We start from the raw sequence: 17,386 nt of genomic DNA on the forward strand, positions 1-17,386 counted from the left end.
AAAATGACCTGAAAAAAAAGAAAAAAAAAACATTGTTGGTTCTTTACAAGCAAGTCCAGATAACAAAAACCAAAAATGAAAACAGTGATTCCCTAAAAGGGATCGTCTCTCCACAGTACTTCTCACTTTTATATGCAAGCAAGCAACCTGGGATTTCAGAATATCTAGCTTTGATTCTGAAACATGATTTAGACATGTCAAATTACCTTTTCTGTCCCCAAAATGATCTTTCAGAGAAATACTAGAAATTATAAATGGCTAAAGGTGATCACTTTCTCATTTTTTGGTTAGATATTGCCAGGTAGATCTACTATAAAAATAACAAACTCTGAGATGTCACTCTTGCTTAATATGGAGTAATCCTTTTCCCCCAACATTATTTTAATCTCCCGGCACCACAGAATCACCTAGTGATGAGAGTATTGTCTTTCAACTTGTCTCACATTGAATGAACTTGAAGTGTAAGAACCTCTTTCATGAATGTTGACACAAGTGAACACACCAATTCAGTGCTCTACACATCCAAATTTAGTTCTTTTTCATTACCACACACACAGAGCCTACTTTCAGACAATGTACTTGCTTCTAACAGAAGAAAACTAAGCCGTATTGTGGCCATCGACAATGCTCTTTAAAATGTAGAGTAACTACAAAAGAGCATCCCCCACCCCAAAAAACTTTTTTGCCATCATCCATCAGCTCAAACTTGAGTTTTTCTTTACGTTTCTATCTCAAGTATTCATAGAAAAATCAGCAAAGACTCAATGTTTTAGTCAAATACTCAATCTCCCTTAAAAATGTTACTTAACCCCACTGGCTTTACTCCCGACCATTGTAGGGCTAATGCAAGAACCACTGGACACTGCAAACTGAAATAAACTCATCATCCATACGCCTAGACATCCTAACATACCCTGAAGGTTCAGCCCGAGCCTCCGTGTGTCTGAGCATCAGGTCAAGTGTGGTCCTGTAGCTACTACTTCACGTTTGTATCACTCTATCTTATAAAGCTACCTTTCTATGTGAACAGTTCTACCAAATATGGATAGGAAAGTTTATTTTTAATTGGACGTTGCAAATTATGGCTAACCAGTATCCTTTCAACAATACTGCAAACATGAAAAATGAGAAATTTTCCCAAAATATAGAGACACCAGAGATTGGTAGCTGGACGCTCAGTGGCTTCTCAACAGAATTCATTTTAATTAAGACCACTGCCTGGTATGGGGAAAGCAAACAAGTGTTTTTTGTTTTGTTTTGATTGTGTTTTTGTAATCTCTTTTTTTAATCGTTTTATTAGGGACTCATACAACGCTTATCACAATCCACACATACATCAATAGTGTAAAGCACATTTGTACATTCATCGCCCTCATCATTCTCAAAGCATTTACTCTCCACTTAAGCCCCTGGCATCAGCTGCTCATTTTCCCCCTCCCCCACCCCTGCTACTCCCTCCCTCATGAGCCCTTGATAATTTTTTTTTTGTATAAGTAATTACTGCCCTTTATTGGATCACCTTTTTTTGGATTATATTTATTTTTAAAACATTTTATTAGGGGCTCATACAACTCTTATCACAATCCATACATATACATACATCAATTGTATAAAGCACTTCTGTACATTCTTTGCCCTAATCATTTTCTTTTTTTACATTTTATTAGGGGCTCATACAACTTTTATCACAATCCATACATATACATACATCAATTGTATAAAGCACATCCGCACATTCCCTGCCCCAATCATTCTCAAAGCATTTGCTCTCCACTTAAGCCCTTTGCATCAGGTCCTCTAGCCCTTGATAATTTATAAATTATTATTTTGTTATATCTTTCCCTGTCCGATGTCTCCCTTCACCCCCTTTTCTGTTGTCCGTCCTCCAGAGAGGAGGTCACATGTAGATCCTTATAATCGGTTCCTCCTTTCTAAACCACATTCCCTCTAACCTCCCAGTATCGCCACTCACACCACTGATCCTGAAGGGATCATCCGCCCTGGATTCCCTGTGTTTCCAGTTTCTATTTGTACCAGTGTACATCCTCTGGTCTAGCCACACTTGCAAGGTAGAATTCGGATCATGATAGTGGGGACATTTAGGAACTAGAGGAAAGTTGTATTTTTCATTGTTGCTACATCGCACAGTCTGGCTCATCTCCTCCCTGAGGCCCCTCTGCAAGGGGATCTCCAGTGGCCCACAAATGGGCTTTGGATCTCCACTCTGCACTACCCCCCTCATTCACTATGGTAAGATTTTTTTGTTCTGATGATGCCTTATCAACATCTCGTGATTGCACAGGCTCGTGTGCTTCTTCCACGTGGGTTTTGTTAATTCTGAGCTAGATGGCCACTTGTTTACCTTCAAGCCTTTAAGACCCCAGACGTTATACCTTTTGATAGCCAGGCACCATCAGCTTTCTTCACCACATTTGCTTATGCACCCATTTGTCTTCAGCGATCGTATCATGAGGTGTGCTCCCAATGATATGATTTTTTTGTTCTTTTTTAGGTATCATTGCCAACATTGTATTCCTGATAATTTACGTAAACCAAGCTATGAGTAAATAAATGATACATGCCTTAAAATACTGTGGTTTACATACTATTAGTGACCATTGGACTTAATACCAGTTCCAGAGCTTGATCTAGATTTTGACCTAGACCTAGACTGTGATCCTGAGACTAGGATCTAGGTGGTTCTTTTTCCTTGATCCCTTTTCATAACTCCAGCCAAACTTAAAATATGTTTTATAATCTGTTTTAAAGGATCCTCTAGTTTGGTATAAGGTGCAGACCTAGAACATGATTTCGCCTTCATTTCTTCTTGGGCCGGGGCTTCGTCCATGATCTTGAATTGGATGTAGATCTTGAAAATGATTGATTTTGATGTGTGACTGTTGGAATGGCATCTGCTACCTCATGGCCTTCCGGTCGGTCTACTGTTTCTAGGACTATACGATCTTCTATCATTGTAATCAGAAGACCATCTCCTGATCTCCTTCTTTCATCTCCTTCTTTCATACCTGGCATTTCAAGAACAGATATCTGTCACGATCATCACAGTGAGAAGAACTGTACACATTCCTTCCTTCCTTGGTCTTTGCCTGATTTGGTGCCTTCTCATCCTTTCAGTTTAACAGCCACAATCTCTTTTTTGTCCAACTTATATAAAGCCTCTTCAGCGTCGTGAACATCCTCAAACTGAACATCGGCAAATCCTCCTGGAAGTCAGATGTAGAAATCAGGTGGAACATACACGTCAATTGGAAGGCCATAGGGGAACGATTCTCAGTGTAAATATTCCTCACACACACAGATGTATTACCGGTGCTCAAGTGGCAGGGCATGTCAGTGAGGTGAATCTGGCAAGGGGCACTACCAGGCTCCAACGCCTGTAATTTAGGCACCAAGTGGTGACCAGCATGCTCAATTGGGACTTTTGGATGCAGATTGCTGTCAGTCCCAGGAATATGTACGGGCACTCCAAAATTTACAGCATTTGACATAACACGCTTATGTCACTCCTGACTCCATTTGGTCCTGGGCTTCATTTTGTTTGTTTGCTTGTTTGTTTGTTTTGAAGCAAATACCTTTGACTGCTGAGCTATAAGCAAGTTGGCAGCTTGGCCTCCTGGGAAAGTGGCAGCTTCAAGATCCCATAGGACATCAATCCTTGATCTCACTGGCCCCATCACCCACCATCACCACCACCACCCCACCGGCAACTATTCAATAAAGTGATTAGCCAGTAACCAAAACCCAAACCAAATATTCTTTATTGTTAATTCCTGATGTCTACTTATATCTATCTTATATCATGGATTCAGTTTCCACAGGCTCATTGTTCTAGGGCAGAAAGGAGACTCTACATCTCAAATTTAATTTAAGGAGATGGGTTATTAGGCAAAGGCAAAGGCATATCTGGAGGAGGGGATCATTAGCATGAGGCCATAATGACATCCAAGGATTTGCTGAGATACAGAGCTTTAAAAAGGGCAGGGGAAGGCATGTCCCATGTGTGGGACACGAACAGTATAGAAGCTTACAAGAATGACCCAAGGCCTTTTGTCCAAGACAGTCAGGATACAACTGATAGAGCATGACTACGTGACCCCTATCCCAATACAACGATCTCCATCAAGGACACAATCTGGGAACCCCCGACAGGAGACTGCCCACCCAGGGCTGGCTGGAGAAGGGAGTAGCAGTCATCCACTTTTCAATGTACTCTGTCTAAGGATAAGAGTGTTCATATGCCTAAGTCAATGCTCAGAAGAATCAGTGGAGGATTAATCCATACAGATTCAGCGTATAGATTTTGGACTTTCACCCAAAGTGTTCTGCAAATGGGTGCTCAGGATTTAAGCTCAAACAGACCATTCAAATACTCTTGTTCTTTTAATAAATCATTTGCTCTGTACTAACAGTGAGGGATCTTTTTCTGTAAAGGCAAGTGGTAGAAATTTGAGTCATGTGTAATTTCTTTATTTCCTAAGGTTTTTACAATGAGTGGGAATGTCCTCTAAAACCAGGGTAGGGGAAATGCTTTCTCTTTGGATGTCTTATGGAAGGAAAACATATGTTATTTCTATTTTATTTATTATCAGAGTACTTGTTAACACGAAGCCTCCATGTTCTCTCTGTCATCCTCACCTCACCACAGGGCAAGAAGTACCCTTGTAACTTAGGGTAGACAACAGGGCCAGCCCTAGTGGCATAGTGTGTAGGTTTTGGCCTGCAATGGGCCACAGTTCCTATTGTCTGCGCCTGGAAACCACCAGCAGCTCCTTGGGAGAAAGACGGCCCTTCCTACTCTCTTAGAGTTACATTTTTGGGAACCCGCAAGGTTTCCTGTGAGTCAGCATTGATTGAATGACAGTGAGTACAAAGGTAAAGAGTTGGAGGTCAGTGAGAAGTGTCAGGGAAGGAGGTCAAGGAGCTCAACATGCTTATAGCCTAGGATGTGAATGGTTGACTGAGGACTAAATGGTGATAGCATATGCGAAAGAAGGATCTCTCTAACTGAAAATATTTCATATCAGGACTCAGCAAAAACACTGACACACTCATAAAACTTGGGGAGGGGGGAAGTTTCAGGACCAAGAAAGTACTTGTCCTTACTTTGGCTGAGGACTCTATTCCTTTTTCTTCTTCCTCTACTCAGAGCTGTGTTTCCCAAACTGGGTGGTACCATCCCCCTGGGAGGTACTGGAAAGATCCAGGGGGAGGTACAAAAGAAGATCCCTATACTTTCTCCTGGTGTATGGCCTATGGTTTAAATTACTTTCATTGGCATGAGGAGTGGGAGTACTGAGGTGTTATTTTTTGTTTGTTTGGGGGTTTTGCTTTTGTCTTTCTGGAAATAGGGCAGTAGGCCAAATAAATTTGGAAACCTCTAATAGACCCTTACACCTTTTTTTTTTTAAAGACCAGCTAAACTTATTTCCTGAATTAGTTCTGAGATTAAAAAACATCAGGCCAGGTTATTTAGTAAATGAATGCACGTCGCTAGTGGTTGGACAGTACACAGAAAATTTATAGATTTTTGTCATCTGGTACTCATAATAAAGAAATGTTCTCATAATATATTAACAAATGACCCTTACCCTCCATATAAGGACACATCCTAGCAAGACAAGTGTCTCCTTTTTATTTATTTATAAGTGAACCCATTAGGAAACTGGATAGTGACAAGATCACCATTGGCCTGACAATTTGAGCACTGCAGTGGCTTGCATGTTGCTATGACGCTGGAAACTATGCCACCAATATTTCAAATACACGTAGGATTATCCATGGTGAACAAGTCTCATCAGAGGTTGCAGACTAGACAGACTGGGAAGAAAGAAAGGCAAATCATGTCTGAAAAATCTCCGATGGAAAACCCTAAAAATCGTAGCAGAATGATGTTTTCCATACTGCTGGAAGGTGAACCTCTCATGACTATAGGAGACCAAAGTGATACACTGGACTTGAATGGTTAAAACCTTCAAGTTGATCCCCCCCCCCCCCCCCCCGATACACATTCCGCCTAATCTGGTTTTCAACATTTTCTGTGTTTTGGTGTGTTTGTTTGTTTTTGTTGTTGTTGTTTTCTTTCATATTGAGGTTTATCCCATGGTATTTTTTTCTTCTTTATCCCACTGTATTTTGTCATTGGGGGTGACCCTCTTGAATTTTTGTTATATGTTTTCCTGTTTTTTGATATATGAACCCCGGGATTGATGAACATATAGAGAAAGCAAATAGAATAAGGGTTCCTAGGGGGTCCAGTAGGGGAGGGGGAATAAAAAGGGCCCGATCTCAAGGAGTTCAAGAAGGAAGAAAATGTTTTGAAACTGATGTGGTAGCGATTGTACAATACTGCGTGATGTGATTGAACCAATGATATGATATCTGTATTAGCTCCCAATAAAATAGTTAGGGGAGAGAATTTTAAAAAAAAAAAAAGATGAGCCTGTCAGGCTGGAAGGTACTCAAAATACACCTGGGAAAGTGCTAGTCCTCAAATCAGTGTCAGTCTTAATGATGAGCTGGAGCCAGGCTGTCAGACCTGCATGCAGGTGCTGATTGAGCATGACTCAACAGGAAAAGAAACGGTGCAGTAACCAGAGCATACAGTGTACAAAGCATGAATCTGAAACACTGGAAGTCTTCAACAGTAAAACAGAACACATAAAGATAAATAGCCTATGCATCAATGAGCTTAAATGGGCCAGTACTGGCCATTTTGAATAGGACGATCATCTGGTCTACTCTGCTCGGAATGACAAATTGAAGCAGAATGGTTATCACATTCATTGTTAAAAGCATTTCATTATCTATCCTGAAGGACAATGTTGTCAGTGATAGTGAAATATCAATATGCCTACAAGGAAGTCCAAAGAGAAAGAAACTGAAGATTTTGACAAGTTTCTGGAGTCTAAAATTGATCAAATAAGAAATCAAAAGGGATTAATCATTACTGGTGATTGGAATGTAGAAGCTGAAAAGAAGGACAGGTAGTTGGGAAAAATGGTATTGGCAAAATTGAGATTTTACACATTAGATTTTTGCAAGGCCAAAGACTCATTTATCACAAATACTTTTTTTCAAAAACATAAATTATGACTATACATGTGAGCCTCACCAGATGAAGACACAAGAATCAAATCAACTACATCTATGGAAAGAGGCAATGGAGAAACTCAATATTACCAGTCAAAGCAAAGCCAGGGGTCAATGAGTAAGGGGCCACTAGATGTTCAGATGAAAATCTACATTGAAAAAACTTAAACCTCCATGAGAACCAAAGTAGAGACTGGAGTAGATCCCACAGGAATTTAGAAATCATCTAAACACTAGATTTGACACACCGACATTAAGAACATTATACACGAGAAAAGCAAAAGGTCATTAAAAAAAAAGTTTAAAATTTTTAAAAAATTTTTTATAAAGAAAAGTACAAAATGGAGAAGGGAAAAGACTCAAACTTGCTTTTGAACAAAAAATGGCTAAAATTAAGACAAAAATGGTGAAGTAAAAGAGATGACTAGAGGGGAAATGGGGAGCTAGTAAAAAATACAAGAATGAAGAAAATGTTCTAAATTGATTGTGGTGATGATTGTACACTCATTTTAATGTATTTAAATAATTAAGTTATATGGTATATGAATTATATGTCAATAAAGCTGTTAAATTTTTTTTAAAACAAAAAAATTATATTGAGTGAAATAAGTCAGTCACAGAAGACCAAATATTGTGTGAACCCACTTAAATATGAAATAATCTAGACAAGGCAAGCGCACAGAGACAAAGCTTACCAGTGGTTACCAGGACTGAGGGAAAGAATGGAAAAGGAGAAGTCACTGCTTAGGAGGCACCAAGTTTCTGCTAATGGTGGTGGAAGGATTTAGAAAAGGATAATATATCATGGCTGCACTGTATCTGAAATGTATGAATGAGGAGGAGTGCAGAGTGGGGACCCAAAGCCCATCTGTAGGCAACTGCACATCCTCTTATGGAAGGGCCACCGGGCGAAGACGAGCCAGTCAGGGTGTAGTGTAGCAACGATGAAACATACAACTTTCCTCTAGTTCCTAAATGCTTCTCCCCCACTCCTCCACCCCACTATCATGACCCCAAATCTACCTTACAAATCTGGCTAGACCAGATGATGTACATTGGTACAGATAGGAACTGGAAACACAGGAAATCCAGGATGGATGATCCCTTCAGGACCAGTGGTGAAAGTGGCGATATCTGGAGGGTGGAGGTAAGGTGGGATGGAAAGAGGGGACCAATTACAGGGCTACATATAACCTCCTCCCTGGGGGATGGACAACAGAAGGGTGAGTCGGACAGTGTATGTATGACAAAATAATAATTTATAAATTATCAAGGGTTCATGAGAGAGTGGGGAGGGAGGGGGAAAAATGAGGAGCTGATGCCAGGGGCTTAGGTGGAGAGCAAATGTTCTGAGAATGATAAGGGTTACGAATGTACAAATGTGCTTTACACAATTGATGTATGTATGGATTGTGATAAGAGTTGTATGAGGCCCCAATAAAATGATTTTATATATGTATGTATATATATATGAAGTGTAATCACAACCACTGAATTGTGCATATGAAAAATGATGAATTGGGAATTATTGTTTGCTCATTCTTTTTGTTTAACTCCTTGTCTCCCAAATATAAAATCAGACAGACAAGTTTTGTCAGTCTTATATTATTCTGGGAATTTCTGTAGCACTGGAATGGAACCCGTCAGCAGTAAATCTGATAACAGGTCACGAACAGTGCATTATGTTTGTTATATATCTATTTCTTACCAGCATAAAACAAGTTATTTTTTTTAAAGCCATACAGAAAATTCCATAGGGCAGCTTGAGAAGACAAAGTACTATAATGAAGTATGCAAGAGCTATAGTTACAAAACCCAGAAAGAGCCCCAGTAAAATGATAAATAATAATAAAAATAAAACAAGAGGAAGACACATTTCTTGAGACACACATTCCTTAAGCTGAAAGAGCTGAAGCAACAATTCCTACACTGAGTTGAAATACTGAAGGGCTCTACGGCCAAGATGCTAAATGATGCAGGAAGCATAAAGGAAACGTGAAGATAATACACAGGGTCCCTGTACCAAAAGGGAACTATCAATAGGCAACATTTTCAGGAGGTAGACTACCGTCAAAAACCAATGGGATTAAAAGAAATCCAACTAAGGACGTTGATGAACTGAGATGGTCCAACAAATGGATGCACTATTAGAAGCTCTCACTCATCTAGGCCATGAAATTTGGAAAAGAGTTAACTGGCCAACCAACTGGAAGAGATCCATATTTGTATCTGTTCCAAAGAAAGGTGACCAAGCAGAATGTAAATATTATTGAATAATATCATAGATATCACACCAAGTATAGTCTTGCTAAAGATAATTCCGTTTCAACAGTATATTTACAAAAGAGGATGTGTAATGTGGGGGCTATCATTGCTGATATTAGATGGATGTGAGCTGAAAGCAGAGAATACCTGTGTTTTATTGACTACAGACAGATGCTTACTTCTGTTTTATTGCATTTGAATGTTTAGATCATAACAAACTCTAGGTAACATTGTAAAGAATGGGAATTCTAGAACACTTAATTCTGCTTAGACACAGACCCAAGAACAGTAGTAGAAAAAGTATTGTAAACAGACTACGATGAGACTGAGTAGTTTTAAATTAGGAAAGTGTGCATCGGGGCTCTGTCCTTTCACCAGAGTTATTCAATCTGTATTTGGAGCAAATCATCCGAAAAAGAAAGATGCAGCATCAAGAATGGAAAGAGTCATTAACCACCCCTCAATATGCAGATGGCACAACCTTGTTTACTAAAATCAAAGAGGACTTGAAGCACTCACTCATGAAGGTCAAAGACTATGGTCTTCAGTATGGACGATACCTCAACATCAAGAAAATGAAAATTCTCAGAACTGGCCCAATAAATAAATCATGGTAACCACAGTGAGTTTTTATTTGTTTCTAATTTTATTTTAATGTACAACAAAATGAAACTCTCCCTGGTCCCGTACCATCCCCAACAATCATGGTCATGTTGGAGCCCGTTGCTGGAGCCCCTCTATCAATTCATCTTGTTGAGGAGTCTCCTCTTTTTTTACAGGACCTTTACTAAGCATGATGACCTTCTGCAGGGACGGGTCCCTCCTGATAACATACCTAAAGTATGTAAGATGAGGTCTATCACCATCCATGCTTCCAAGGGGCATCCAGGCTCTACGACTTACAACACGAGATGTTCTGTTCTTCTGGCAGTCCATGATACATTCCATATTCTTTGCCAACCCCATAGTTCAAATAAATGAGTTCTAAGGTTTTCTGTATTCACTGTGCTGCTGTCGCACACACACGAAGTGATTGGAAGCACCTTGGCTTGGAATCAGGCACACCTCAGTCCAGAAAGTACATCTTCGCACCTGAACCCTTTAAAGAGGTCTTGTGAAGCAAATTTGCCTGATGCATCATTTGATTTCCTGACTTGTTTCCTTAAGCTTTGATCCAAATAAAGTAAATAGATTCAAGTAAAATGAAACCACTGGCTACTTAATTCTTTTCTGTGTTTGTCATGATTTATTTATTGGTCCAGTGCTGAGAATTTTTGTTTTCTTTGAAGACCACCGTCTTTGACCTTCATGAAGAAGTGTCTTCTGTTCTGTTTGGACTCAGTTGGAACTGAGTAGATGGCACCTACATTAGCGACAAGGATTGACATAAGGCTCTTACAGGTTGAATTGTGTCTCACACAGAGATCTATACTGCAATCCCAAGCGTCAGTAGCTGGGTGTGTAACCTTATTTGGAAATTGGGTTATCATGATGTTTACTTATGCAGGGTGGGTCCTAATCTAATCTGACTAATATTCTAATAAGAGAAGATGAAACACACACAGTGGGAAGATGACCATGTGAACAGCCCACAAACCAAGGACCGCCTCGGTCTACCACAGTCTAACAATGGCCAGACCAAACCTGAACCCATCCTGCAGCCCCCAGCACTGTAAGACAATAAATTCTGTCATTATAAACCACTCAGTGTATAGTACTTGGGTATAACAGTAGCCCTGGGAACTTCAAACAGTATACTATGTAACTAAACCAGAAAGGAATCAGAGACATCACAGAGTTTAAATGAGGCTCTCAATTAAAGCTTGCCCAGTAGACACATCTGTAGCTAAATTGCATAAAGGAATACATTTGTAGCTGAGGGCATTTACAATGCCCAGTTAATACCACATACTCTGGATGTGTAATGCATATTTTCCAACACCAGAAGTAAAAACTAATTTGAGAACAAAGAATAAGCAATAACTTTGAAGATGGAGCCCCTCCCAGTTGAGAAAACAAAAGGACTCAAATCTGAGTCTCCGGTATAGCACCCACAATCGATTTCACATTTTATCTTAAGTTAAAGCAACACTATCTCAAGAGATTTACATTGTTTTTCTGAGGGTTACACTCTTATTTTATAAGTGGCCAGGCTTGTCTGGTGGCCCCAGGACACTTGGACACTGAGATAGTTAAGTTTATTGTGCCAACCTTGCTGATAAACACATGTGGGTTAATTGTAGGGCGGCAAGATAAATGGCTCAGTGAGCCTCGCCTTTCAAGTTCTTGGCTTCAATTAGGAAGCTGGCAAGGCTCACTTCCTGAAAAACATCCCTAAGGAGAAACCCCATGTACCTACCCCGGAGACCCCTGCCAATGCTGAGATGTTTACTCATTCACTGACTCGGCTTTCTTCTTGCAGTCTGCATCACTGCATCTGTTTTGTGATACGGAGGAGGAATTTGTGGATTGGTGTTGGACATGTGGGTTAATGTTGGACTTGTGGGCTGGGTTGGGATGTTTTCTTGATGTGCACTTACCCTTTATATAAAACTCTTTTATACATGAGTTTCTGTGGACTTGTTTCTCTAAAGCCCCCAAACTAATACAGATACGATGCTTCAGACTGGAGCTCTGCGCATCACCTTTCCAGGGTCTGATCTCGTGCCCAGCTAAGGCCTCAGGACAGGGCAGGTTCACCTACCAGGGACAGCTAGCTAGACCAGAATCTCTTCCCTCAACTGGACCTTGGTCCTAGAACTCTAGACTGTTTATGAAGAGGGGCCTGACAAAAGTTCAAAAGGTGCTGGGAAGCCCTACAGACTCCAAGTGATTTCCAGAAAAGGCCATAAGAGAATTTTAACTCAGAGAAAGTTGCAAGCATTTTTTTTCTGACCAAATCAGATCTCACAGAGAGGACTAAGGGCCCAACGAAATAAGAGTTCTTGGGGATTTCCCCCAGAGAATGATCAGGCCTAACAAATGAAAATCTGTGGGTTTGGGGGGGTGGGCTGTAATAAATTAGGGTAAATTATGAGAACTTTCTTGTGGAAATCCCCCTTCCTTTCAAGGCCTGGCTTGTGAAAACTCCCCTCAGCCACACCAAGATTTCAAGGCAAACTTTCAGACCCTCCCAAGGTTACATATGCTCACTGAAACTCCCCCTTTTTCATTGTGGGTGACCAGAAGATCGTTTCTGGTTTTGTTTCGTTGGTGAACATGAAGCTATGAGAAGGAAAGAGGAGAGTTGATTAAGGTAGTAATTTGCCCTTGGAGTCTCTGGCTGTTACAAATGGTTAACTTGTTTGGCTACTAACCGAAAGGCTGGAGGTTCAAGTCCATCCAAAGATGCCGCAGAAGAAAAATCAAATGATATGCTTCTGAAGAATCAGCCAGTGTAAAGCCTATGGAGCAGAGTTCTACTTGCACTTGGGGCGACAATGTATTGGAGATGAATTGAGAGTAAATGGTGTCGCTAACTACTGGTGAATTTACCCTTAAACTTCTAGGAACGCCTTTGTGTCCCCACAGACCTATGAGACTGCAGTTTTTTACTGTTTAAGATGGATGGGTTGATGGATGGGTCAAAAATGACCTCTTTGCCCACAGGGACACAGAAGGAAACGTCAGCACTTTCAAGTGCAGTGGCTTTCTACTACCATGCCACAGGCTTCTAAATTGCAGGCTTCTTCCTAATTACTAGGAATTTTCCCTCATCCAATACCCACTATCCAGCTGCTGAAGTGCCTGCCACCGCCTATCACTTGTCCTGACAAATTACAATGCTTTATCTTCGGCTTTAAATATATTTCAGTGGAAACTTAATATTCAAGAAAGTATTTTAACCACCAAGGGAATTGTTTATATTTGAGGTCTAAAGGCATATCAATTACCCTTACTCTTATCAGTATAATTCTATGCCCTTAACATTTCCAGAGCCCATACACAGATATAAACGTTCTTTTCTTTTAAGAAGTGTGTGTGTGTGTGTGTGTGTTTGGGTTTCTTGTGTAGGGAGAATTCGTCACTCTGCTCCTGCAGAGAGGCAGTGAAAATGCTCTTTCCTAGATTCAAACACGAGGATTTCTAGAAACCAAAGGCTGAACCTGAATCCCGTGTCATAAAGCTGTCACTCCCAAAAGAGACAGAAAGCAGTAAGATTGAAGGAGGATCCTAAGTGGCATTCTACACAGAGTCGATTTCTAAAAATTAACAGAAGCCATCTTTTCTTGCATAGTGAGTTACAACCAGTATCATCATTTTCCTGAATAGAGAAGCCCTCCACATCTTAATGGTCAGTAACAAACGACTATATTTTCTGAGGGTCTCAATGGAATCCTCATGTACAGCCCTTGAAAGAATCCCCAGGTGGGAAAGGGCTAGGCTACTAACCAGAACATTGGTGATTCAAAGCCGCCTGGGTGTACCTCAGAATTAAGATCTACTCCTGACAGTTCAGAGTCTTGAAACCCCTATGTTACCCTGCATCAGAATCGACCCTGCACAGCCTCAGACACATCCTTGCAGGCCAACCCCAGTGTTTCACCACCAGGCAGCTGCAAGAAATGCTGGGTCTTACAGGCAAAGCCTAATTAAACCAGATCAGACCTAAGTATTAATACATTATGCCCCCACTCTACCTTCATCTCATCTGTTTTGCTCTCTGGTTGTCACAGAAATCTATGCTCATAAGAACGACTTAAAGGTATTTGATTCCTTCATGTGTGCGCAGGCCTGCGTGTGTGTGTGTGTGTGTGTGTGTTCCCATGACACTGAGCAAGGGAAGCCATGGAGGGAGAGGGCTGATGGGGAAAGTCCTGGGACCTGAGAAGAAGCACAAGATTAAGCTATTCAGAAATGTGAGAAATTAATTGAAAAGTCAGTCTAATGCCAGGATGACTTAGAATTGGATTTAAAGACTGATAAAGATACAGATCAGATGACGATCATCATAGTCTAAGTGATTGATGAGGATCACCTAGCAATTAGAAAGAAAAGAAGTGGATTTGGGGAACAGAACTTTATCCCCAAACAAAGTCTCTGGCTCCCTCTTCACCAGTGTATGCGTTAGTCTTTGGCAGCCATCCTATTAAAAACAAAGACACACAGAAGCCCCTCACTGCCACTGCATCTATTCTAACTCAATCAGACAGAGTAGAATTGCCCCGGTGGGTTTCCAAGACTGTACATTTTTACAGGACCAGAAAGCCTTCTCTGCTGGTGATTTAATCTGCTGACCTTGCATTTAGCACTGCCACGCATAACCCAGAACACCACCAGGGGTCCTACCCATCTTATTGGCCAATCTTGATAGCTAGAGGAAGGAGCCCTGGTGGCACAATGGTCATGCACACAATTGCTATCCTACACGTCAGTAGTTCAAACCCACCAGCCACTCCAGAGAATTTGTTCTGTTAAGATCAGACTTGGAAACTCTATGGGGCAATTTGGCTCTGTCCTCTAGGGTGCATGAGTTGGAGTCCACTTAACGGCAATGGGTTATCCCTAAAGTTTCTTCATTTTAAAAAGGGATTCTGTGTCTATCTTGAGCATGTTCTACAGGAAACGCATGAATCACAGCGACAACGGTCACTCAAAGGGTCAGATAGGACGGTTGGGGGGAAGCGTTGTTATGCAATGGGGAAGGGATAATTGGAAAAGGAGGGCATGGGTGATTACGCCACCTGAAGAACGTAATCAATATCACTGAACCAAACCTCGAGAAATTGCTGAATTAGAGTATGCTCCGCCGTATAAACTATCAACAATAAAAATACATATTGAGCTTATCTTATATTTTTAATTGCTCTGGTGGTGTAGTGGTTACGTGTTCGGCTGCTAACAGCAAGGTCTGCAGTTCAAAACCACCAGACCTTCCTTGAGAGAAAGACTGGACTTTTGACTCTCGTAAAGAGTTACAGTCTCGGGAACTCACAGGGGGCAGTTCCACCTCATCCTGTAGGGTCACTGAGTTAGCACTGACTCACTCGATGGCAGTGAGTTTGGAATTTTGGAATTATTTTTTAATGGAAACACCTTCAGGGCAGAATGACATTTAATCAATGGTGGATTAATACCAAAGGTGGATTTTTAAAATTATAATTAAATCATATGTGAACCTCAGAACCCTACCTAATTGAGAAAAGAAGTCAAGTTCCAGTTAATTTCCATGAGAAGTAGGCTCAGCACTCTGCTCTTCTCTGTCACTGCTTCAAAGATGGCTTATCAAAGATAGCTCACCCCTTATAGCCAGGGGAGCGGTAACAAAAACTGACAAATCCCCTCTATGAGTGTTACACAACACGGTCGCTTTGCATAGCCCCCACAATCATGCAGAAAGGCTATATTAGGACATTTCCACTCCACCACGCATAGTCCATAAGGAAGACACTGGTACAAATATCTGAGCGTCATGAAGTATGGGTCAAAAGCAGGCAGATGTCAGTTGGTCCTTGGAAATGAGGATGGGAGGGTTCAGCTCATGTACACTGCACATGTTATCAAGAGCGAGCTGTCCTTGGAGAAAGACCTCTTGCTTGATAAGTTGAGAGTCAGTGAAAAAAGGAAGCCCCTCGGCAAGATGGATTGTGAGGGTGGTACAGGACGGGGCAGGGTTGTGTTCTGAGTCAGAATTGACTCAACAGCGCCTATTCCCAACAACAAAGGAAATGATTGGCAAGGAGTAATCAAAAGGAGGTGGCCCTAGCCATCCTACCAGTGGATTGTTGAATTAATGTGAAGCTACCAAGCCTCTTTAAGCCATGACTATAAACTCCCACACCCACAGCTCTTGCGAACACTCTCATAGAGAGTTAAGTGGCGAAGTGGGCCGCTGAGAGGCATACATTTTAAAATCTTGCTGGGTGGAGCAGTCTACTCTCTCACAAACAGCCATACGAAGTGAATGCCTTTCTCTTTCATCTGGAACAAATTTCTCCTGTTCACAATTCCGTGTGCGTGTATGCCAAGTCTCCCTGGCTTCTCGGAAAAAAATCAGCACCTCTGTGGTCAGGCACACACAAGCAAGAGACCACGTCAAGCTATTTCATCTCTGCGTATTTCCCCCGTATCTGTCTCGTTGGCTTTTACTCAAGGAGCCCTGGTGGTGCTAACCAAACGGTGCGCAGTCAAAGCACCTCCAGAGGCTCCACAAAAGAAAGACCTGGCATTCTTCTTTCATAAAGATTACAGTCAAGAAAACCCTGCCGGGCAGGTCCACTCTCACCTGAGAGCACCCATGGTAACAAGCGCTTTTAGTGTTCACGTTCTGACTTTACAGGTTTCCTCCAGCGCCTTTCCTGCCCAGCCTTCTGTCCACACTTGATAACATCGCCTCGATCACAAGCAATGTGCTTTTTCTGTTGAAGTCTTGCTCACACATTTCTTCCTTGGGAGGGATGTAAATTGGTACAACCTCTCAGAAAGGTAACTTAAAAACAGCGTGGAGCAAGAATATGCATAGCCTCTGAGGCAGCAATCTCATTTCCAGGACCTCATCCTGAGGATTTACACAGGTAAGCAACAAGGCCGTTATAACACCAGTGGTCATAACAGAAGACTAGAAGCAATCTAAATGTACGTTCCTATGTAGTTTGTGGTTATTGTTAGGTTCCAGCTCATAGCAACCATGTGTACAACAGAAAGAAACACTGCCTGGTCCTGTGCCATCCTCACGATTGCCCTGATGTTTAAACCCATTGCTGCAGCCACCGTGTCGATCCATCTTGTGGAGGGTCTTCTTCACCATCCTTCTACTGGACCAAGCATGATGTTCGTTTCCAGGGACTGGTCTCTCCTGAGCATATGTTCACATAAAGATCTACAGTCTCCTAATTATATGGAATTGGATTCATAAATTTAGTGGAGTATCATGCATTTCAAAAGAATCTGGGAACTCTCTGTGTCCTGTTGTCACCTACTTTTTGGTTTGTTTGTTTGCTTGCTTACTTGTTTAAAAAACAACAACAACAACAACAAAAAACCTAACTTGTCTGCCCTGCTCCAAAAGAGA

General features: G+C 41.3%; 1 protein-coding gene and 1 non-coding gene across 2 annotated transcripts in view; both read right to left on the reverse strand.

Annotated features, from left to right (window-relative positions):
• The window catches only part of OSTF1 (osteoclast stimulating factor 1), a 108,293-nt gene that overhangs the window by 80,762 nt on the left and 10,145 nt on the right, over nt 1–17,386 (reverse strand). The gene's annotated exons all lie outside the window — the stretch shown is intronic.
• LOC142460602 (small nucleolar RNA SNORA54) lies at nt 8,666–8,791 on the reverse strand. The gene has a single exon (XR_012786778.1). It is a non-coding gene; the product is annotated as a small nucleolar RNA SNORA54 (small nucleolar RNA).

The sequence above is a fragment of the Tenrec ecaudatus genome, chromosome 10 (assembly GCF_050624435.1).
Source record: "Tenrec ecaudatus isolate mTenEca1 chromosome 10, mTenEca1.hap1, whole genome shotgun sequence".
Lineage (NCBI taxonomy): Eukaryota > Metazoa > Chordata > Mammalia > Afrosoricida > Tenrecidae > Tenrec > Tenrec ecaudatus.